The 24946-nt window shown below is 39.1% G+C and overlaps 1 protein-coding gene across 2 annotated transcripts in view; it reads right to left on the bottom strand.

Annotated features, from left to right (window-relative positions):
• The window catches only part of lingo1a (leucine rich repeat and Ig domain containing 1a), a 129878-nt gene that overhangs the window by 4813 nt on the left and 100119 nt on the right, over nt 1-24946 (bottom strand). The window contains exon 1 of one of the 2 annotated variants that reach the window (XM_026175229.2): nt 19349-19884. The exons of the other annotated variant lie outside the window; for it this stretch is intronic. The gene's annotated coding sequence lies outside the window, so the exon portion shown is untranslated. Of the gene's footprint in view, nt 1-19348; nt 19885-24946 lie in introns of those variants that run through there. 2 annotated transcript variants of the gene reach the window in all.

Here is a 24946-nt window from a genome sequence, read left to right as displayed (position 1 = left end):
AAGTGAGAGGGGGTGTGCTGCTCAAAAGAATGAATATGTAAGAGAAATAAGACAGTGGGGCTCAATAAATGAGGACTCACTGGTCCAAGACCAGTAATAACTAGATCAATGAATAGAGAGATTAATGCCTTTATGCCAGGATCCGCTGGGATGCTGAAGATGTTGCTTCATACGTAAAGTAGATGGTGCCCTGTTACAATGGAGTAGGTGTAGGCAGTTCAGTGTAGCATTAAAACACGGTCCAAGTCGCTATAATTAAGTAAAGTTTAATATGACATTTTATGGTTTTGATATAGAGCCCAATTTTAAAATAATTTTCAAAACCCAAGAAAGAGCAGGTAGATGAAGGAAAGATGGTCTTCAGATTCTCGACACACTGAAGCTAACAGTACAGCACTACAATCATAACACAGTAACCGAAACATTCAGCCAGTTCATGTAAAAAAAGGTTCACGTTAAACTTTAACATCTGCACTGTAGCAAGCTAGAAATTATTTTCTTTTCCATATCTTATCATTCCTTTTTTAACAATTAGCACATTCGAGAATATGCATGTATCAGTGTCATTAAGTCCTAATCATCACAGAGTAATCCGAGTCACATTTTAGTTTACCTGTCAGAAGATATCACTTCTGAGCCTTGTTAAATACCATTGTTAAATACCTTTAAGCTTCCTGGAAATCCGTAAGATGATGCTGACCTTATCTGTAGCACAAAGTGTTAAAAGCCTTTAAAGCCCATTCCTCTGCAAACCGCTTAGTCAGCTGCCCGTCTAATCCTTAATGGCCAGACCAAGGACTGGAATCTTACTTCACCACCTATTTACTCTTCTTTAACATGCCCTCACACTCTTGTCCCCAGTGTTTACAATTTCATATGATGCCTATTAGTGGTATCAAGCATAAGTAATTCCAGTCATATTTTCTTTGTATAATTTGCAAATTTATATTTTTGTGTAAGTTGACAAAAGTGTTTTATTCTCTTTCTGCTATCACTTTAATCACTTCTAAGATGCTTATTGGCTTTCTAACTGCAAGTAGCATTGCAGGTATTAAAGCATAAACTAAAAGTGACACCATGACTAAATGCAAGTTTTTTTGACCTTTAGCAAGTGGTAGTAAGATCTGTCTCACACTGTCCTGGATGAATTTGAACAAAATTGTTAACCTTGTGTCATTGAGAAGCTACGCTGCCTGCTGGCACTGTTGGCTGGGTTTGAACCTGTGATATGGCAGGGCTTAAATGTAAGCTGACGCCCGACAGATGGACAGTAAAGCCCTAATCCAGGTGAAGAAGCTGGTTGGTGCATCGAGGTGCAGAATTCCAACAGTGGCCAGCTGTTGTTCTGACAAAACTCTGCCGTAAAACCTGTAGACATGTCCCTCCTGAACTTCACCTCTCAAAGGGGTCATTATTGCTTCTGGGCAGTGTTCTGTTCATTGATGTCTCATTCTGTAGTACAGCAACAAATAGGAAACTGGGAAAGAATTACCAGTACATTCTGCATATGTAGGGAATGACAGGAATTTCTGATGTTGAGTCTGCCTTTACTGATAAAAAAAAAAAGAAAAAGATGCAAACAAAACTACTTTCTAATTAAAAGAAAAAGCCACTTACACAAAGCCTGTCAGGAGACCAAACTTACACCAAAGGAAAAAACAAAACAAAAAAAACAAACAAAAAAAAAATACTGGGGATGGGTTTATACATTAAAAGTTGATTACTTGGACCAGTCATATTGAAAGTGATTGTTTTGTTGTTCCAGCTCGTAAAAGATGTTTTTTTTTCCTTTTAATAAGACAATCAACAGGGCAATTAGAAAGATATTAACTCAGTTTTATAATAAATAGTGAATTCTTATTGTTTTGACATATTTTTAAAAATCATTTTATAAAACCCTTACTTTTAGCTCTACTTTAGAGATGTTGCCCTATAGTCATAGTAAAAGATTTTGATGATAGTAGACAGTTGCCAATGTAAAGAAAATACAATTATAGTTGGATAGATAATATTATTTGGGTTTGGTTCAACTGATTAGCTTATTGTTAAACTAGAAGGGATATCTATTTCAAATTCAACAGCATGCTTTCAGGAACTGTAAGCTCTAAAATAAAAACAGTGTAGCCAATAATAATAATAGCTAATGATTCTGGTCAAATTTTTTTAAATCATGTTTCATTAAACATTAGTTTATCGAGGCCCATAGCTGGGGCTGTTGTGTATTTTCTTTTTTCTTTGTTGGGTGTTTGGTGTGCAATTTAGGGATCGTGATGTTCTATCATTATTAAACTATTCAGCTTGCCAGCTCTCTGCAGAGAATCGTGATTTTTTTTTTGTTCATTCTTTTTAAGGAGATAAAGTGTATTTTGGAAAGACTCAAATAAGACTCACTAATGAGAGCTCACATGTTTTTCACAGCATCCAAAACAATTAATAAAAGGAAACGAGCCAAACTTAAGCCTAGAGGAATTAAACAAAAAGGTCTAAAAAAAATCATTTTCTAATTAAAAGCATACTTATAATGATGTCAATTATCTGAATTTGGCAAATTATTTCATCATATATTTTGTTAAGACTGACAAACAAAACAGAAAAATCTAATAAATGCGGTGAAGCTGACAAAAACAAGAACGTAGGCTATTTTTCACTCAGCAACTTCACTTGGATATGTCTGTTGTTTAATAGTTATCCTGTTTAGAGCTTAGTTAAACTATCATGTGAAAAAACATGTGTAGGCCTTTAGGAAGAAGTCATTAGCAATTTGGATATGAGAGCTATTTAAATCAGCCCTGACAGTTAGAAGACGATCCTGATATAATATTGATGAACTGATAATGTAAAGCGTGATGTGCTATTTATAACTAATATCACAGTTCAGACTGCCCAGCAACACTTCAAAATGAATAAAAGGGAAACTGATTATAAAAACTTACTTATTAGTGAAAAAATAGCTCAGTGGATATCATTCCAACTCTATCCATGTCTTTTTCCCCCCATCACGGGGCGACCGTGGCACTGGGGGTTGGGAAGCGCATCTGTTGGCCAGAGGGGCCGATGGCGCGATATGGCAGTCTTGCTTCTGTCAGTCTGTCCCAGGGCAGCTGTGGCTACAACTGTAGCTTGCCTCCACCAGTGTGTGAATGTGAGAGTGAATGCATAATGCAATTGTAAAGCGCTTTGGGTGCCTTGAAAAGCGCTATATAAATCCATTATTATTATTTATTTTATTTGACCTCCAAACACTGAGCGTAGAATGAAACACAATAAATAACAACTTGGGTTGTGTGTTTGTGTGTGTGTTTAACTTTTCAAATGGTTAGCCAATTAGACAAGTGTACAGCAAAGATGTGGCAACTACTTAACATAGCCTTTATCACTTTGTTAGCTAATGTTGTGGACCCCATTTTGAGTCTTGATTTCTTTTGCTGACAGAGACTCTAGGGCTCGAAGCAACTAAGTCAGGGTCGCACACATCTACACGTGGGCTCTTCTCCCAGCAACACAGGAGAAGCCAACACCCCGAGCTCCAGAAGCCAAACTGAAAACAATGCAGACATTGCAATAAAAGTAGAAGAAGCACTAACTGCTGAAGGTCACAAGGCTTTAGGTTTCATACAGAATACTGATTTCATATGAGTGTTTTAGTGTTGGAGCTGAACCTGGCCTGTTCTACTTTGTGTAGTTTGGAAGACTGAGAGCAAGTCTGCACTAACAAGGCCCCGTGAGGTACTTGAGAAAGTCTGTTTGAAGCAATGGGCCAGAACCATTTTTTTTTCCCCACAGTCAGCAGAACTTGATATATCGCTGTATACAATTTTTGGATAAACACTATTTGTTTCAATTGGGGGTAAACAGTTTACAAACTTAAATCTGATGCTCATAAATAAGTCAATCAATTGTTTTATCGATTATGGATACATGATTAATACATGAGTAACCATGTGGTTCATTACATCATGTTAAAATAAACTGAGAGACTAACAATGAAGGCAAAAACAGCAATAAAATAATAATGATAATGATAATCAGCAGAAATAGTATTAGTACAGTGAGAGTATAGCTCAAGCTAGCGGTACCAATGTAAATGCACAAGTAGGAAGTTTAACCTAGTGCCCAAAATGGAATAGGAGGCAGGAAATTGAGCTAGATAAGAAGAAGAAAAAGAACATAAAAGGAAAAAAAAAAGAAAATGGATGAGTTATTGTTGTTATTATTGAAATTGTAGCTCATATGTGAGGGCAAATAATAACCACTGAATGTAGCATGCTATTAGCAGACAAACTGAATTTGTATTAAAGTTTTTCTTGATCAACTTTTGCATTGGTTTAGTAAACAAAATAGTGCTCGAGGCAATTAAGTTTCACGGATAATATCCCAAAAGGTCTTCTGTTTGATTTGCTGAATGAAAAACATGCTGTGAGTTTTTGCGAAATAGGGTAAACATGCACTGAGTAGTATGAGCTCAAACTGACCAATTGAGATAACCTGTAGTTTAGGTGCACTTTGTCTGTTATGGACTAATTTGCTCTTCTTATCCAGAAACAAAGAAACTGTTTCCTTGGCTACTGATGAGCAAAAAACACTGAAATCTCACCAATATTCTTGTAATGAATTTGCAGGATGATGTGCAAAAAACAAATGAGCTTAGGCGAATAAACAGGTCTCCCAATGCTCATCAGACGCAATGAAAACATTTAGTTATGTAATCATCCATCCATCCATCCAATTTTCATTGAAAGTAAACTTCAAATCCTGAATATTCTTTCTTTAGAGTTCGTCATTTGTTTGTTGTTATTATGCACAAAGTTTTATTTATGAATATTAATGTTTCGTTACAGTGCTTTCATCTAAAGGTTTGAGATGTAAAAGGTAAAGTTTTCAAAAATAAAGCTGTAAAAAGTATATATAATTTTTTATATATACTTTTTAGATATACACCAGTTGATCGATAACGGCAAGCTGAAGGACATTTAGAATTGGAAACAAACAAAATCCCTGTCAGCTCAATCACATATCCTGCCAGAACATCCAAACCTATTTGAATAATCCACATTTTTGCTCTGAATTAATCATTCTTGAGTGATGGGTTAATATTATGCTGCTGAATCAAGCCCTTACCTCTTCTATGGCGCATAAGCATTTGCCAAGACATAGTGTATGATTTAATTTGAGAATGACAGTACTTATGCAAATCAAAACTGTCCTCAAGTAGTGCTATGGGGGAAGAATCGTTATTTAGAAGGTGAAGATGTTAAAATTGTAAAATTCAACATAAGGACCCTACTGAATAGCTTCCGAAATTTATTCAAGGTTAGAGGGAGGGTAAATGAACGATTTGCGAGGGGGATGAACATATTGCTCTTCTCACTAAATTTGTGAGTGAATAATTTTTTCCCTCAGATGAAGTGAGCAGATTTGGCAGTTACCCTCAGAGTGTGTTGCGGGTGGGGGTAATCTGTTTGTTGGTGAGCTCCTTTGCAGGCTTATGGAACAACTAGTATATCAACTTCCCCAAATACGTAGCCTTAATAGCCTCGAATAGACTGAAAACTGCACTGGTTCTTCAATTAAAGAAGTCAACATGGAAACATGCCTTCATCTCGTAATGAATAATTAAGGGCATATTTTATCAGCTGCTAGGAAGTATGACGGGCACAGTGTGGAGAGGCTCTCGGCTATATTGACTTTAATTGTGACTGGCATCTGAAGGCTTTCTTCCCAGTGTGGCGAAGAAAATGTCCCTTTTGCTTAGCTGTGCCTGCAGCTCACAATAACGGCTTTTAAAGGGAAACGAGCTGTAATTAGTGGATAGAGAGTTGACCCTCATGCATAAAATCCCCAACTAATGCACCGGGATCAGACTTTAGAGGGTACTGTTGTTGCACAATGTAGTAGGGAATGGCCTATATTAGTGAAGCTCCAACCACACAGGAGTTGTTTACAAAACCCATTATTGTGTGTCAGGACTTTTGTTTTTACAACTTGCAGTCACCAGGAAATATATGTCAAGTTGAGATGAACTTAGCAGTATTAAAAAAGATTATGATATTGCCAACACAATTTGCACAGTGTGCTTAATCAGACTTACTGTGTAATAGAGGGTTGGGTAGGAAGGAAGACGCCATAAATCTTTGTAACTGCTTGACGTGAGTTGAGATGACAGAAGATTTTAATCAATAAAGCATACATTAGTGTTTGCTGATGGATTGCAATTGCTTAACATAAATACTCAAATATGTTCAAAGTACTTCATCCATGTCTAATTTCCAAAACTGCCTTAATTTTCTGTTCTCACAGTCTCAGTGTAGCTCCAACTATTTCCAGCAGGGATTAGAGTGGGGGCAAAAAAGCACCGTACTTTGAGATAGTTCCCAATGCCTAAGATTTCTTTTTATGTATTGGCAAGGTAGAGCTGACTGATGATCTCTTTGGTTCTCCAATATCTTTATCGTGTCATTGTTAAATATCCAAAATAATACATAATCTTATCAACTTTCATCTATAATGAAATGTAGGAAAAGTATATCGAAAGTCTTTGTATTTTCTATCTCAAATACTACAGGGGTATCTCATCTCTAAATTACAAAATACCATCATAAAGGTGACCTTTAAAATCCATATTTTAATAAAACCTTTTCATAAGTGCTAGTACAGTGGTAGAAGTCAGAATCAGAAGCTTTTTCCAGAAAATCTAATCTTTTAAAGCGGTTGCAATATCTCCCTCTGGAAATTTCCAAGCGTCTACAAGAATATATCATTGAAATGGTGTTGAAAAACCGACATAATCCTATACTTGTGTCTTCAACTTGGGAGCAGCACCTGCACAAAGACACAAAATTTAAAAGTGCATGATACAACTAGATGAAACAACACGTGGATTTGGAATGTACCACTGTTGGCCATGGCAGTGGTGGATATAATGGGGCTTTAAAGTCTCATGTTTCTTTTCTATAATTTGTATTTATTCTAACTAAAAAAGGAATTATTATTGAATTCCTACTATAGCAACCGCTATTCAATAACGTATAACTCGAGCAACAAACAGACAAAAGCAATAATCACAGAATCTGTCACCCACGGCTTCCATCTAGTTCCAGTATTTACATTTCACATTCGCCATCATATTTGTGATATGATTCAACGAAAATAGGTAATAAGCTGTTTCCCCGTCCTCAACCCTGGCTCAGGTTTTTTTGTTTTTTTTTTTGAAATGGCTTAGTTCTTTTAGATCTTCATTTCTGTATAGCATCATGAAGAAGAGGATTTCATTGACTTGAGACCTAGTGTGTTCATTTGCAAAGTCCTAAAGTACAAGATTGTAGATACAATTTGACCTTCAATGGAAACACTAAAAATTAAAACAAACAAAAAGAAACAGATTTTTTTTTACTTTTACACAATTCTTGATTAATGGCTGTCAAATGCACCAACTGCCTGTGCAAAATAACTTCATTTTCCTCATTTGGGATTTATTTCCTATAATGGCAAGGGCTCAGACAAAACACTGACTCACAAGCGCTTTATCAAAAAACTGAAGTACGGTATAAGAACTGTGACAGTCAGTTATTTCAATGCTCTCATGCAGACTGTGTTTATGCGGCATGACAAAAATGGTATTTTTTCACCTTTTCAGTATGGGAAAAGTCAAATGGTAGATTTAACCTCCCAAAATAGTGACAGATCTGCACAGTGCAGTTTCCCTATTAACAGTTTCTTTATATGGGAAGGGAATTCTGGCATTTGTTTTAATGAGTGTTGATGCAGACTTTCATCTGGTCATTTTCAGTACTAAACTTTAATGAGCAGGAACTCAGAGCAACAGCGTATTTGATATTCATTAAGTACTGTTTTTGCACTGGAAACCAGTGACTCTGGATCAGTGCTTTGAATAAAACAAATCATTTGATTCTCTATGCAGACAAAGCAAACTCTAGATGGCTCTAAATTAATTGTCAAAAGGCTACAGCTGATTAGACCAACAACGCAGCTTTCTCCTGATAAATACACCTGACATCTTATACACTGCCCTGAAAACACATTTATTCTTACAGTTTTACCATAAAATCTTAAGCTCCATTTTATTATTCCTTTGTTACATTGCAGCACGGTGGCACGGTGGTTAGCACTGTTGCCGCACAGCAAGAAGGTCCTGAGTTCAATTCCAACACCAGGCCGGGGTCTTTCTGTGTGGAGTTTGCATGTTCTCCCCGTGTTTGCGTGGGTTCCCTCCGGGTACTCCGGCTTCCTCCCACCGTCCAACGACATGCAGCTTGTGGGGATAGGTTAATTGGATAATCCAAATTGTCACTAGGTGTGAACGTTCGAATGAATGTGAGTGTGAATGGTTGTGTGTCCCTGTGTGTTGGCCCTGCGACAGACTGGCGACCTGTCCAGGGTGTACCCTGCCTCTCGCCCTATGACAGCTGGGATAGGCTCCAGCGCCCCCCGCGACCCTGAAAAGGATAAGCGGAAGCGAATGGATGGATGGATGGACATTGCTATTAATCTGATCCCTTCACCACAGATGGGACGGATGTTAACATATACTTGTTAAGGTAGAGCTTTCTATCCTGATAACCCATACTCTGTGGAGCAAAGGCAAAAAAGGAAAAACATCAACAGTGAGAAAGACACACAATGGGGAGTTTATTTGCTATTTCTAGCACCATGAAAAAGAACCTATGCCATACCAGTGGGAGAACCTTGTTCACATAAGATAAATGATTTAGCCTACTGTAATTAGTGACCATGAATGGATGGCTATCAATTGAACAGCTAAAATGGTATTAGATCATTTATCTATTTTTATACGTGCAAAATGATTCACCAGTCGTTCAGTCTTCAGTCTTTTACCAGCAAACGCACACAATGAACTAGCCTCTCCCTAAAATAACAAAACAAAAACCACACAGTTTCATTTATCTCTAATTTAAAATCTATGCAACACTTCATTCTATTTTCCTCTTGTTTTGAGATGATGGCTCAACGCACATTCATTTTAAAGAACGCAGAGGTGGATGGGCTTGTTTGTATCAGTTGACATGAAACTACACATGAACTTTAAAGCTAATAGTAGCAATTCACTGCATTATTTGGGAAAAGAAACTCTATTTAGATGGCCACAGCTACAATGTTGGTCTGTTTTCTCTCTAGCCACAATCCACGAAGGATTGAACAGGTCTGGTCATCCCCACAGTGGCTTCAGAGCAGAGATAGGGGAGCTTAATCCATGTCCTCTGAGAGATTGCCCAGAAAGATGAAGCCTTAATTAGCCAGATAAAACCTCACATAATGACGCTATTGATATAGACTGAGAAATGAGGTCTAAGCTGAAACCCTCTCCCCCAAATAAAACAAAGACTATTGCGCATAAGATGGTTGAGATGGGCTGGGAAGACACTTTGTAAAGTGACTGCGGTGGATGGAAAAAGGGGGCAGATCGCTCTCACTCTCAACTCCAGCAGGGGAGCATTGTCTCATCTCTCTGAACAATCCACCTGCTCCAAATTCTCTCATAAGAAGCTTAGAGAAAAATGCTGACCTTCATATAAACAAAGATTATGTGGAGGAAAACAACAACAGTTTTGGAGTACTTAAGCAATAGCACTCTGGGGAGGTTCAAGCAATTAAAGGCAAAATTACTCATCTGAGCTGTCCTTGTATCCTCCCATTCCATATCTTTGCTTTTGTGTAGTAAGACGAGGTCATAGAGATAGTGAAAAGAAAGAGAATCACATCTCTATTCTTCTGCTAATCCTAGGGGTACTAGAGGGAACAAAATCTTACTTTCAGAAAGACAATCTAGGTATTTCACATGCTATACATGGATCAATGACAAGGTGACCCAGTACAGTAATAGCAGATGGCTTTAAGGTTGGCAAAGACACTGCAAACCTCTTCAATGCTTGTTCTTCGAAGAAGTTACAGACATTAGCACCAGATTCCTTTCGTTTTCTTATTATTAAATAATAACTCCTACAACTGACTTAAATTTGTAGAATTTCATGTACACTATACGTAGATTAATATATCTTAACACTAGGAAAAGAAAGCCTCATTATATTTGAGTGCAACTGATATCAAAGCACATCCAGCCTCAATCTGTAGAGTTAGGAGGTGAGATCCCTTCTGCCGCTCATGCCTTAATTAATGAGAATGGCTGTCTGTTTTCTTTGTTTCCCTGCAAAGAGCAGTGCCTATGTTGAAGCACACTGACAGGCAGACGCTTGTGGACACACGTTTTAGAATTTCATCTTTGTACTCTTGTCATGTTATTCTTGTCGTGATGTAACTTGTATGCCATTTACAGAGGACATGTAATTGCTGAAATGAAGCCAACTGTGCTGTAAAATCCTGTTTTTTGGGGTTTTTTTTATTCACTTTATATGTTCAATCTGGATTGAGAAACACATTTTTATTTACAGAACCAGCTGAAGGGATCAGATAAGATGAGCCATTACTTAACCAATAAGCATTTTCCCGCTGTGGAAAAAAAAAATCCACAGCAGATTTTAATGACATGTTAATTCACTATTTGAAACGGAAACGGTCTCATAACCAGTTAACTGTACTGGACATTTCTCATATACATAATTTTACTTTTCACTGTATTTCCACTTATTATTAGTGTTAAAATGTGTTTGACAAAAACAAACTGTAGCAAGTTGTTGCAATGCTGTTTTACAGGCAAAATAAATAATCAGTCATTCAAAAAGTTGATTCATCTATAACCAAATTAACTTTTAGTCATCTGATTAACTTGACAGAACCTCTGATGATGACTTTTTTGTCTGTCACAGGTAAAGGGAACACTAGCTTCTTTAATTTTTAGAGCCTGTTATAATTTATTTTATTTTTTTAACCTTCTGCCCACTTTTCAAGGTCTTTAAACCTACGTAACTTCATTACCGTTTGTGTTAGAGACAAAATTCAAGTGGTTTTTGAAAGCTGAAAAGATGAGTGGCATACATGATAATTGGGTGATAAAGGGTTTTAATGTTCTAATCTCAAAAGTAAGAATTATGTGAGATGAAAATGATCCCGTCTATTTCTCGAATGTATTTGAATTTTATTCATTTTCTCATCAAAATCATTTCTGCTCACCTTTTGCACTGTTTTCTAAGTCAGTTATGAGATGTGTGGGTTAAATTGTCTGGACCATCCTCTCACACCACATCAGTGCTCCTCAGACCTGATCTCTTTCCCCTCCTAATTCCCACAGGTTCCCAAACTACTTTGCACTTCTGTGGCAGCGCAACACACGCCGGCATCCGACAAGGTCAAATGCCATTTCATTTTCTCATCTTTGATCGCTGCACGGCTCTTTCATCAGTCTCACCCTCCCCATCCACCCGCATGCTACCGTCACCATTTTGCCAGTTAAACTGACCTTTCTTCTCTCCCTCAGTTTTGAAGAATGGCAGAAACTGGAATTAAAATACATGCTCCAGATGTAAAATATTATCAAAACCATAAAGCTTGTGAGAGTGTCTTTATTTAAAGAAAATAATAATGATGTCTAGGGAAAAAGAATTAAAAATAAAACAAGTCCACCTTGAAAATCCTGGATTTCTCTCTTGTATCATTTTTAGACTTCCAGCATGTTTAGGCTTAAAGGACTAAAAGGAAACAGCTGCTGAACTGTCTGTCACATCAGAATACGGTGTTAAAATGCCAAACTGCAACATTTATATGCGTTTTTCCTGCTAAAGATAGACTTTCAGTATCCTACATGTCAACTGACTTCGGGGTCTGATTGAAAAAGATTTAAACGTGAATGCAAAGTCTCAGAATTTCTACGAGATGCGAGACAGCACCGTGCAGGAGTCTAACTGTAGGTGGGATTATTACTGCCTCTTCGTGTCTAGCAAAACAACATCTCTTCATGCCACTCAGTCTGGTCGATAACCTGAAATCTGACCTCTTGTTTCCTCCCTGCACTTTCCCTATCCTCCTTCAACAATATTAGCAGTTCGTTGTTACATTGTTCGGTTATTCTCTCTCTCTCTCGCTCTCTGTTAACAGCCAGAGGGTAAAAGAAAGTCGTAGTGAGGAAGGGAAACGGAGAGACAAACCAGACTGAGAGAGCTTTTAGGGAAGTTAAACTGAAAGAGTAAGATGGAGGTAGAGCACCAAAGAGATGAACGAGGGGAGCTTTTAGGGAACTAAAAGCTGCTCCCCCTTATACCTCAAAGCAAGGCCCCTGTTTTCTTGAATCACATGATGAATGGGAACAGACTGTCAATGGATAAAAAGCAGCTTCACTGATCTCACGAAAGGGAGGGATAATGGACTTGAAGCACAATAAAATACTTGAATTATCTTGAGTCACTTTAATCCATGTGTCATGGAGGATAACCTCTCTATACTTTGGCACTAAGGTGTCACTTTCTTAATGAATCCTAATGGGATTAGTGGCTTTTAATGGCGATTTTAACTTGTCAAGGCCCATCAAATACAAAGAAAAACAATGCAAAATCAGAAACACCTTATTCAGAGCTCACTATCTCAATGTAAAGTAGCTTTGAAAAATATGGCAACATTTTCCAACCAGCCAGTTCAACAACCAGTTAACCAGAACTAACCTATTAGATTGTATTGTATCTACTCTATTTCCATGTCAAAATGCACAATACCGACAGTTTAAAGGCTTCAATTATCAGATAAAGGGAAAACCTTTACTACACAATATTGTTGGTAAAAAGATAACAGCACATGGCTCTTTCTTAGCACAAGCTCTGGCATAGTTTATGAACTCATACACATGTACTCTGTCATACAATACCAGGGTCTGCATGGCACTACATCTGTCAGTCAAACCTGGTGAATCAGTGTTTGTGTACAACTCTCAACACTTCACAACAAAAAGGAAGGAGGCACCACCACCACATGTTGCTATACTGCAATTATGCTTTGAGTTAAATCCAGTTTTTCAGCTAAAAACTACACACAAAACAATCCTTAAAAAACATCCTTAAAAAACCAACAATGAACTCTGCCAATCACTGATTACCATTTGCCCAACCATAATGTAAAAGAAGATCTGTATTGTTGTTTAAATGAGCTCAGCACTAGCCAAAATATTCTTTTTTTGAAGACGTGACTTTTACGCTACTACATCAATTTGAAATCACAGGAGACATGTAGCAGGTTGGGTGCAAATGACAACTCCGTTTCTAAGTACTTCCTCAGTCAGCCTACTAGACAGAGGGAAGAGAGTCGAGAGTACTAGCACTGCACCTAAACACCGGACTCTGAACTCTGAATCTCAATGGGCTATTTTAACAGCCATTACATCAGGGAGGTGGGGCACAAACACAAATCTTGTTCCCACTTATGAAAAATATCATATGCTCCATTCAAGTGAGGCTGTGAAAGTGGAGCTGCTGTTGTATCACAATTGTGTTTCAAATTGCCACCAAATAGCACTGTTTGAATTGCTGCTTTGAATATAAAGATGCAACATATTGTAATTTTGCCTCACAATAGTAATCATCAGCGCTGCTACACCATTTATTCAAACTCCAGCCATGAATGCATGTGACATTATCAAATGGGTCAATAATATCCATTGTCTACAACTGGAAAAGAAGGGAAGACGGCTTAAACGACGGACAGGGAATTTACATGTCAAAAACATCACATTTTCGATGATCCCGGTTCAGTGTGTTTTGTGGCCTGCTGATACACCTAAAATGTAACCATTATTCTCCATAAAAGTATATATAGTGCGCAGCGTAGCTATACACTAGATCACCTGTTTGCCATATGACTATAAGCTGTAAATAAGTGAAACTATGGAGTACGTTTTCAATGGCTGAGGCTACCTTGACTGACTTCTGATCGGGTGTTTTCACCCCAAAGTCCCATCTGAAGCTGTCAGTCTTAGGCCATCAGCTCACTCAGTCAACATAATTTAGAGCCCACTAACAGTTTAGGAGAGTGGCATTTACACGCAGTCATCCAAGAGGTGAGTGTTTAAGCCTTCTTGGCAACAGAGTTTCATTACTCTTTCATCATTCATGACTCCACTCCACAGGGTTGGTAAAAATCCTTAGCAAATACAAACCTTTGACCAATAGCTTCATCTGGCATCAATAAAGGCTAAATTGTTATTGAAATCCAAATTTTTAATAAAAGTTGATGGTAGGCATGCAATCAATTTTGACTGCTTGTTGCCATTCAAAATCCCACCTCTTTGTGAAGACCTTGATCTCGCACACAAGCACAAAATGGTTCTCTGAAAGCCCCTTTGGAGAATTTCCCTAAAGCCATTTTTCACACCGCTGTGAAGTAGATCAGAATTAGCTGCACTTGTCTGATTTTTTTTTTCAAACGCGAATTCTTTAAATGTTAATGAACCCCACAGGCTAATGTAAATGCATGACATTTACACATGCCTCTGACATGCCTCTAACAAGATTGTACACTACAATGACATTTTACTTAAGGAGTAAGCAGTGGGCAGAAATCTAAAACAGCCTGAATTTGATAGGTATCTGCCCCCCTCCATTCTAAACCTCTCCCACCTGACTAACACGGGCACAAACATGTGCTTCATGCACTCTGGAAATAAGTAAATCCTGACTTCAGACTTAAAAAAAAATTAAAACCCCAGTCTTTTCAGATACTTTGCTTTTATGCTACTTTACTGTATGTAGAACTGCACAAACCACACCCCTGCATTCCCTCTCGGGTCACTTGAAATACAGTATGCAAACAAAATGCAATATCCAATTTTTTGGGGGTGTTTTTTCTCAGACGACAAAAATATGTTGCTTATCCGAGTTTTAAAGCATCCATTGGCTGCTTATTTGCATTAATTTTCTCTTTAGTTTCCTGCTTTTGATTGCAATGAGCCATGAAAGATATGTCATGCAGTTAAATATTAATGTAAAAGCCAAGTCACAGCAGGATGTGAATATTGTCTGTTAGAATTCACACATCAAGACTTGAAACCCGTGCATTTCTGCATATTAAGTGTATGGTAGTTGCAGCTTTGTGACAGGTATCTGTGATGTGACAAATAAATGGTTTCCATTCTGGTGTAAATTCTGGATTAGTGTGCACAATAATCACGTTAATGTTTCTACCATCGCAGGATTAAGGGCAATGCAATTAGAATTACAAATGTGAAATCAGATGCGACACAGTGAAAGCCATTTTCACTAAAATGGTAAATGGCCTGTATTTGTATAGCGCTTTACTAGTCCCTAAGGACCCCAAAGCGCTTTACACAACCAGTCATCCACCCATTCACACACTGGTGATGGCAAGCTACATTGTAGCTACAGCCACCCTGGGGTGCACTGACAGAGGCGCGGCTGGCCCGACAGTGGCGCCACCGGGCCCTCCGACCACCTCCAGTAAGCAACGGGTGAAGTGTCTTGCCCAAGGACACAACTACCGAGACTGGCCAAGCCTGGACTCAAACCGGCAACCTTCCGATTACAAGGCAAACTCCCAACTCTTGAGCCACGATCGCTATGCTGCCCTCACCACACGTGACCATGTGAAGCTAGACAGCTAGCGAACAAAATAGACGAGATCTTCCACACAAGGCTTGCTTTTCTTGCTTTTAATGAAGATCCTTTAAAGCCTTATCTCTCTCAAGGCTTCTCCTTGCTATTTCTTATTTGTAACTGAAATACACAGAAAGTGAAAATAAATTGCTAGCTAATACACATCCTAATGACAAACTTAAAGATTAGCCTAGCTTAACACGTGCGTTACATTAGCATAGCAGTTCACTCCAGGTAAACACATATAAAAGTTGTTTCTTAACACATTAATATTCACAAAGACGAACGTTTCCCAAGGTACAAGCGTGTACATGAACTCGTTCACTCTTTTAATACGGAGAAAACACGTCAAAGATATGCGAATGAACCGAGCGCTCCCTCGCTCCCGTTTCCGCACATACAATACGAAGATCGCTTGTGATAACGATGTCTCACTCTGAGCAAATTTCGAATCCATACATTTTAACTGTTGTTAGCATGAATTACTTAGAATATTTCTTAACTTTGAACTTATTTATCACTTTGCTTATGTAACTTAATCAGACTATGCACTAACTACTGACCTTTGACCAAAAGGCATAACAATCGCCCTATCGTGGTAAACTTGAGGGCACAGCAAGGGCAACATATCCTCAAATATCTTTAAACAGCGAATCATTTACAGTAAGAATTGTAGAAATTCAGAATAAATTAACAGATATTCTAAAGAACGTTTTTTATAGTAACGTAACACATTAAACATGTGCTTCTTTATCTTTTTGGAGTTTTTTAACAAACCCTGACACTGCACCACCACAAGACCAGTAAATATATAATATGTGCACAACTGCAAAGAAACACAAACACAGAGTGTAACACATAAAAGTAGTTTAAATCTGCAATGAGACACAGCCCCTACATGGCAGCCAGCTGCTACATTATAAAAAAAATTACACTGCATTTCATAAGTTGCGTTTGACTTGGGCAGGTTAGCCTTATGGGAAAGAAAAGAAATAGATTGCTGTTGACACTGTTGAGGAGCTGTTTCCAGCACCTCTGCTATGCTGTCTGGGACACTTTCCCAATTGATGGAAATACTTACATGAAAGTGATTGCACTGCTGGAACTACAAAAGCGAGAATAAAAATGCTCATGAGTTTTTGACAGCACATATAGCTGTTCCTTCTCCTTACCCACTTCTAAAGATATCAGCCAAGGACAAAAGTGACATGTGAACAAGATGCTTCCTCCTCCCATCAAATAGCCACTATGATCCCACTACAGATCTTTTATAACCACACCACCCAGCCTCGGGCAAAAAGTGGAACGACAGCCGGGGGCTTATAAAAACAACGTAATTGCAGTCTCATGTGAAAAGTCTCAGCGCTGCCATCCTAGCATTATGTGGGCACCATGGCCTCACAACTGGGAGCTAATAAACACCTTGTCAATGCAGTAGGTGTTAGCTTTACACCCAGGATGAGTGTCTCCAGGATACATGTTAACACATCATAAATCCACTCACTATTGGTCACTTAGTGTGTTGTGAGAAAGCAAGCCTGTGATCAGTCATCATACACTAACATCATGGTCCACACCATCACCACCCACTTTGTCTTGACTGCTTCTCTGTCCCAGTCTGCTGTCTATGATGAGGCTGATCTCTACCATGAATGAATAATGCTGCACACATATTTCAGTCTGATCTCATTAGTTTACTGTTCCATTCTCTGTCTATATCTGGTTACATTTCAAGCATGGGCTACTAAGACATAACCATTCTTCACTGAAATATAATGGTGTTACGAGGATCAAGATTTTCCTGTGATATCTGATACTCTGTATTATACTGCCCGCTATGTAGAGATTTAGCTTATTGCAAACATTGATCAGCACGTTGTAATTCAATACTGCATGCCAACAGCAGCATGAATTTGTAGGCCAGAATGGAGAGGAGCGTTTTCTACATGTGTGTCGTAGCCTACTGTACTGTAGGGCAAAGAGGTTAATCCTACTGAAAAAATGTAGATAGTCAAGGTCAGTGGCTGCACATTTGTTTAATGAAGGCAGCCGGGGCGTCTGGACAAAGCGGATCACACACTTCAGGAGCCTCTTAACTGCTGCAAAGCAGCTATGATTGAGTCAGCAGTGTGCCAATCATCAATGAAAACAAAAAACAGTAAAACATGACAGAAATAGGGCTTTAAGCCTGGGGATGAAATTAACAACCACAGGGCAGGATTAAAAAAAAAAAACAGAAAAACACTTACTGTAATGGGGTCACTCTAAAGTCATTACTGAGTCCAAGAAGCAAACAAAGGTACCTTGATAGGGAGAGCACATCGGACCATCCAACCAAAGCCCCCCACTCACCCACACACATACAGGTGCCACACCCTTGTGGCTGTGTGATATCTCAGTGTACCCCCTATCTATCACGTTAGATTGTGCGCCCAGATAATGCCAGAGAAGCTGTGCTGCTGCTGTTGCTGCTGATGGAACGACTGGAGGCTGCTCCTGTTCGAGCTGGCTGTCCGCTCCTTCCGGCTATTTATAACCAATAGAGCTACAGCACTTTATGAATGTCTGCAGGCACAGCATCACAGAGTCTTCTGATGCTCTGCCTCAACAGCTTTTGTGAGAATTATATGCATATAACAGTACACACATTATAATAGGCTGTCCTGCACAATAAAGCGGGAAGACATTCAGGGGCCGCTGTCACATTCCCTAAAAATGCAGCCTCTAATAACAAACAACAGATGGAGTGTGGCACCATAAACGCACAAGTTTCATCTTGTGGACTGCTTCGTCGCAATTGGTGCTATATATAGATCCCACGTCTGTAGTCTAGTTGAAAACAAAGAGTCCCAAGTCGTTTCACAAAAAAGAAAAAAACAAATGCACCACCACACCGCTGCAGAAGCCTGCTTGCTTTTTATACGCTGCCCATTTAACAGATAGCCATCTTTGCAGATGAATAAAATGGCATAGGAGGGAGGATCACGACTGCCTCACACTTCAACACAATGACAAATGTTATCTCAGCAGAGCCTATACGTGGTCAAATAAAGGCTAGATGAAGATAACATTTTGCAATTCACTCACCTCCCTACACACACACACAGACACAGTCCATGTTCTGCCTCTCTCTCTCACGAACACAAACACACACACACGCACACATACACACAGTCCATATTCTGCCTCTCTCTCTCTCTCTCACGAACACAAACACAAACACACACACACGCACACATTCGCGGGACAATTAAATTTGATTAATGCTTTAAGCTTTCGTCCTCTCCGACGAGCACACGCACACGCAGAAATGAGCAGAAAAGCAGATTTAAAATGTGCACCGATAACAAAACTCTAAATGAATTTGGAATGTGTCTTTATTGGATGTTCTGATACCTGCAGAGGACGCGCCTAATCACACTCAAGTCCCCGTTTGCTTTTCTGTCCTGTCAACAAATTCTGTCCTTATCATTTGGGACTTGCAGGAATATATGTGTATATGTATATTGTTGATTTGACATCGGAAAGCGCTCCTTGGAGTTACAAATAAACCTCTCTTATGAACTGATGTCGCCACTAGCGCACTAGAATTCACATATTTGATGGATGTTTTCTTCAAAGTAGCCAGGGGGAGACCAGGGTTTGGCTGCATACTATCCACCTCTCTAAAATCTTGGCCTCACCCCACATTAAACCGCAGTGACATAAGCACGGAAACCGAAATGTATCTGCATTATTTTATTTATTTATTGATTGATTGATTTTAAAAACAGTTTTTCCTAAATTATTTTATTTTATTTCACTGGCTTTATTAACCAAATACTCACCTGCTGTAGCCCTCACTGCTTCCAAGCATCCTTTCGCATTTCTTCCCGACGGCAACTCCCAGCCACCAACACTTAAACTGAGACGCACTATCTCAAGTCCATCTCCTTGATAGATAGCTTTAAAAGATGACAAGGGAGAACAGACACCAGGCAGCCGTTTCCTGCTGATTTCCAACGACTTTCTCCAAAACGGCACTGCTGCAGTTCTGAGACGATAGCAGTAGTTAAAACAGATAACCCACACAAACGCGCACATACAGCGCGATCCTCCCTTGGTAATGGGGCTCCTTGTGAGCCCGAACTCGTCCGATGAGAATAAAGGAGGAATGCAAATGGCAGGTAGAGAACAACTCCCACGCACTGCTCCCGATCCAAGCGCACAGCTCCCTGATGCAGTCTCTCCACAGCACACTCTCGGTACTGTGTGACTGGCTGTCGTCAGTGGCACAGGCAATCCGATTGCTGGAGGGAGGGACGGAGATGATCAGCGGAACGCACTCTGCCCGGTGTCCTACTCAAGTGTGTGTGGTAAAGCTGTGTGTTTGCCTGGGCGTGTGTGCCGTGTTCTATCACGTCACATACGCAATTCGTCCATTTAGTGGTATATTCATTTAGACCCCACGCGTTTTGTTAACCTTCCTTATATGTCCAGATATGTCTTTCCAGATTTCAGCCTCTCCTCTGGCGCGCACAGAAACGTTGACGCACACGGGCACATGGGACATAAAGCAGCAATATATTCTGAGGGTAAACCGAACCTAATTTGTCCGCGACACCTTTGTAACGTGCAAATGCTTCACCGAAACGTCATGGAAAATACGGTTATATATAATTATATATGTGTCTGAGAAAGAAGTGGAAACCAAAAGGGAACGTGAGACGAGGAAGGAAGGGAGTCTATGAGAAAGTAGCAGTTCCCTTTTTAAAGGCCTGATGGCACTGTGGGCTTCGGGTACTGCAGTCAAACATACACAGGCATTCACAACACACTGCTTCTTCCATGAGGCAGTCTGTGCAGTATGCTCCCTAATACATACCTGATATTTTACCTCCTGTGATTTTTAAACGGAGTCTATGGACAATCACTTAGAGATGGTAGGTGATTTAAAACTGGAAAATAAAATTACAACCCCAATCAAAAAAAGGGTTGCTGTGTAAAAACGCAGTGATTTCTTGTAATCACATTTTTCACAACAAAACATAGAAAAAATAGATATTTAAACTGAGACTTTTTACTGTGTCACTGAAAAATAGGTATTTATGAATTTGATGTCGCCACACTTTCTGAGTAAAAAAGTGGGACAGAGCAACAAAAGGCTGGAAAAGGAAGTGGTAGAAGGAAGGAAGAGCAACTTAGAGAGTTTCTCAGAAGGAAAGATGGGCAGAGGCTTATTAATCTGGAAAAAAAAAACTGCATCTACAAATAGCGGAGCCATTTCAGAGTAACCTTCCTCATAATGAAATTGCTAAGACTGAATATTTCATTCTCTGCAGTAACACAATATCAAAAAAATCAGGAGAATCGCTGTGTGCAAAGGACAAGGCCAAAAAACCCCAATACTGGACACTCATGGGTTTCAGACCCTCTGGTAGCACTGCATTAAATACAGGCATGATTCTGACATGGAAACCATTGCTTTGACTGGGGAACACTTCCAGAAGTCACTGTCTGTAAACACTGTCCAGGATCCAGGATAAGAAATCTATCATACAAAAAAAACATATGCTAACATGATCCAGAGCAACTTATGCTCCCTTTTAGATGATGTACTTTTCATGGATGGTCTTGCATTCAGTAAGACGTTGCTAAACCACATACTGCAGCTATTACAACTTCATGGCTTTAGCTGGTCTGCCTGCAGTCCAGGCTATTCACCAACTGAAAATATTTTGCACATGAAATGAAAGATATGAAAAGGAAACACACTGCTGAACACCTAGAATCCTATATAAGAGAAGACTGGGACAACATTCCTCTACCAAAACTCCAGCAGTTGGTCTCCTCAGTTCCCAGATGTTTAGAGTGTGTCATTACAAAAAGAGGGGATGCTACAGTAGTAAGCCCTGTGTCAACTTTTTTTTCTATTGCTGTCATGAAATTTAAAATGAGCTAAAAATTTTCACAAAATAACGAAATATCTCAGTTTAAACATTTGGTATGTTTCTATGTTCGACTGCAAAATCGGACTTATTCACCATAGACATCTGTAAGTTTACATGGTGCTTGCACTGTCTGCCATGACATGTTCCATTTATGAATCCTTACTTTGCTGTTAGGTGTAACCCTTACCAATGACCCATTTTAAAAAATTATATATATATCATTAAAAACTTTTATCAATGTCATAAACAATAGGACCTTAACTCACTGATTGGTGAAAACTTGCAAAGCACTGTGCCCATGAGTTAATGAATGGTCTTAAATGTAAACCAAAAACCAAAACAATGGATTTTACATTGTTTCAGGAAAAACACACACATATTTATGTGCATATAATACAAACACAATTATGAGTGTTTAATTCATTTTCAGAAATAGAGTCACATTAATCTTGTCTAACCTCGAGTGGCCATAAAGTTGAACATTAGCATGTTTGTTAGCATGGCAAAAATAAATTGTTGAAATTTAGATTTTTCAGCAATTTTCTCAATTTTCTAGTTTTTCTCAATTTTGTGCTCATGATGAAACTTATTCATGCGTTCAGTATAGAAGATCTGTAACCACCCATTTAGCCACTTCCTTGATGTCCACCTGCTAGTCTATTCTTTACTGCACTTCCCACGCTGTCAAAGTCAATGCTGACATCATTACTCAAGACCAATCATTCTCTTGCCCACCTTCAGTGAGCCAACCAGCTCCAACCCATGTGCTTTATATCTCAGTGCTCTTCTGTCTTCCAGTCTGTCATTTGTACAGCCACCTCCTCCCCATCTCTGCCTCACCCTGCTCAATCAGAACCCATCCAAGTCCCCATCTTCACCAGCACCAGCGTCTATCATTGCTGGGATTCTGTTCTGCCATAATGAGTCTTGGCAAATAAATGAGACCAAATAGATTAATTAATTTCTGTATCACAGAAAATCATGTTCCATTCTTACAAACGATCTCTTGAACTACCTGTTATCTTTGAGTACTGGATGCTATCAAGAAGCTGTAAAAACTGCAAAAACACAATTTGTCTCAAACTTAGTATCAGCAAACGGTCATAGGCCTCAGGTACTTTTTAACATTCTTAATCGCTTTTTTAGTTTATGTGATAATCCTGGAGTTACTTCTTCACCAAGTATGTGCGATGATTTTTTTAGCATTTTTCAATAACAAGATCTTATCGATTAGGGCCCTTGTTTCGTTGTCTGTTGTCTCAGTTCAAAGCCCTCCACCTGTGTGTTCAGCTGTCTTAGAGCAGTTTGATCCCGTCTCCCTTAAGGACCTGACCGCGATAGTTAGTGGCCTAAGATCATCACACTGCCCCTCTGATTCTCTTCCCCCGAGTCTGCTCAAAAACACTTTTAATATTGTTGGCCCTTTTATTCTGAAATTGATTAATACGTCCCTTACTACAGGCTGCGTCCCACTATGCTTCAAACAAGCTGTAGTTCAGCCTCTTCTTAAAAAACAAAACCTGGACCCAACTGTTCTGTCTAATTACAGGCCCATCTCAAAGCTTCCTTTTCTATCTAAAGTTTTGGAGAAAGTGGTCTATCTACAGTTGCAGGCACACCTCGATTCTAATATGATCTCAGAAAAATTTCAATCTGGTTTTAAATCATTACATAGCACTGAGACAGCACTTTTAAGGATTTTTAACGATATTCTCTTAACTATGGATTCTGGCAGCCCTGCTGCCCTTTTACTGTTGGACTTGTCAGCAGCTTTTGACACGGTTGACCACGACATCCTGTTATCACGGCTAGAATCGCATGCTGGCCTAAAAGGATCTGCCCTTCAGTGGTTTCGCTCCTACTTGACAGAAAGGTTCTTTTATGTCAATATGGGCCCCCACAACTCCAAATTAGCTCCTCTTAAATACGGCGTTCCTCAAGGCTCTATTTTGGGTCCCGCCCTCTTCGCACTCTATTTGCTGCCATTGGGCTCCATCTTCTCGCGGTACAGCATTTCATTTCATTGCTTTGCGGATGATCTACAGATTTATCTACCTTTAAAATCAGGATCAGATCAACCGCAGCTCTTATTACGCTGCCTTGACGACGTTAAACAGTGGTTATCATTAAATTTTTTATAGCTAAACGAAAACAAAACTGAGGTGGTCATTTTTGGCAATTTCAATCATATCGACAGCACGTTGGGTACCCTCTCCTCGTATTGTAAAACACATGTAAAAAACCTCGGAGTTTACATTGATGGTTCTTTTAAATTGAATAAGCAGGTGAGTGCAGTAGTTCAGTCCTGTTTTTTTCAGCTAAGACAGCTAGCCAGGATAAAGCCATACCTTCCGGCTGACGTCTTCGAGCGCATCATCCACCTTTTTCTTACTTGCAGATTGGACTACTGCAATTCATTGTATTATGGCCTAGATCATGCCACCATCCATCGCCTTCAGATGGTTCAAAATGCTGCTGCTCGCCTGCTAACCGGTACCAAACGGAGAGAGCATATAACCCCAATTTTAGCCTCTTTACACTGGCTCCCTGTCCCCTACAGGATCCAATTTAAACTCTTACTTTTTGTTTTTAAGTCACTCAACGCCCGAGCCCCCCCCTACTTGTCAGAGCTCCTCTCTGCCTATGCTCCAGGAAAACCCACGAGATCTAGTTCAAAACTATTGTTGTCCATTCCACGGACTAACCTCAAATCTCGTGGTGATAGATCCTTCTCTGTGGCAGGTCCCAGACTTTGGAATAGTCTCCCCTTTAATATTAGATCTGCTCAAACTCTTGAGCAATTTAAATCTTTACTAAAGACACACTTTTACGCTCTGGCTTTTAACACATTATGACCCAAGCATTTTGGATTTATCTGAATTAGTTAGTATTGTTTCAATTCTTCTATTTTATTGTTTCTATTGTTATTATTGTATTACACTGTAGTTTTTAATTTTATTGTTATTGTTAAGCACTTTGTGCAGCATCGGCTGTTGGAAATGTGCTATATAAATAAATCTGACCTTGACCTTGACCTTGGTGTTAAATGATTTGGTTGGTTTCGTATCACTGATGAACATACTAGGAAGGCACTAACTTATTTTTTTTGTGATTAGCTGAGGTGTAATTACAGTAAAAAATAGAATATTTTGTAACTGAAATATGATTTTGATGGTGTTTACGTCTGTGTACATTAACTGCAAAAGGTCTTTAAAGTAAGCTATAAAATGAAGTTATTCCTATTTTGAAGAGTTTTAGGACTTAGATTTTAACTTCGATTTCAAAAACTATAATGTACCCTATATTATCTGCTTACACTATGACAAAGTCACGCAAAATATTTGTCCAGCAGTCTTGAAATCTGTCACTTTTGCATGCCTAAAGCAACTCTGCACAGGAACTTAAGCCATTCTGGCACCACAGCTACTTGTCAATGTCTTCAGCAGCAGATCACGCATGGCCAAGGTACCCTTGCAATGAGTAGAAGGAATTTTG

This window comes from Astatotilapia calliptera, chromosome 7 (genome assembly GCF_964374335.1).
Source record: "Astatotilapia calliptera chromosome 7, fAstCal68.1, whole genome shotgun sequence".
Taxonomy (NCBI): domain Eukaryota; kingdom Metazoa; phylum Chordata; class Actinopteri; order Cichliformes; family Cichlidae; genus Astatotilapia; species Astatotilapia calliptera.
Note: the sequence above shows the minus strand (reverse complement) of the source record. Positions and strands in the feature narration are given on the sequence as shown.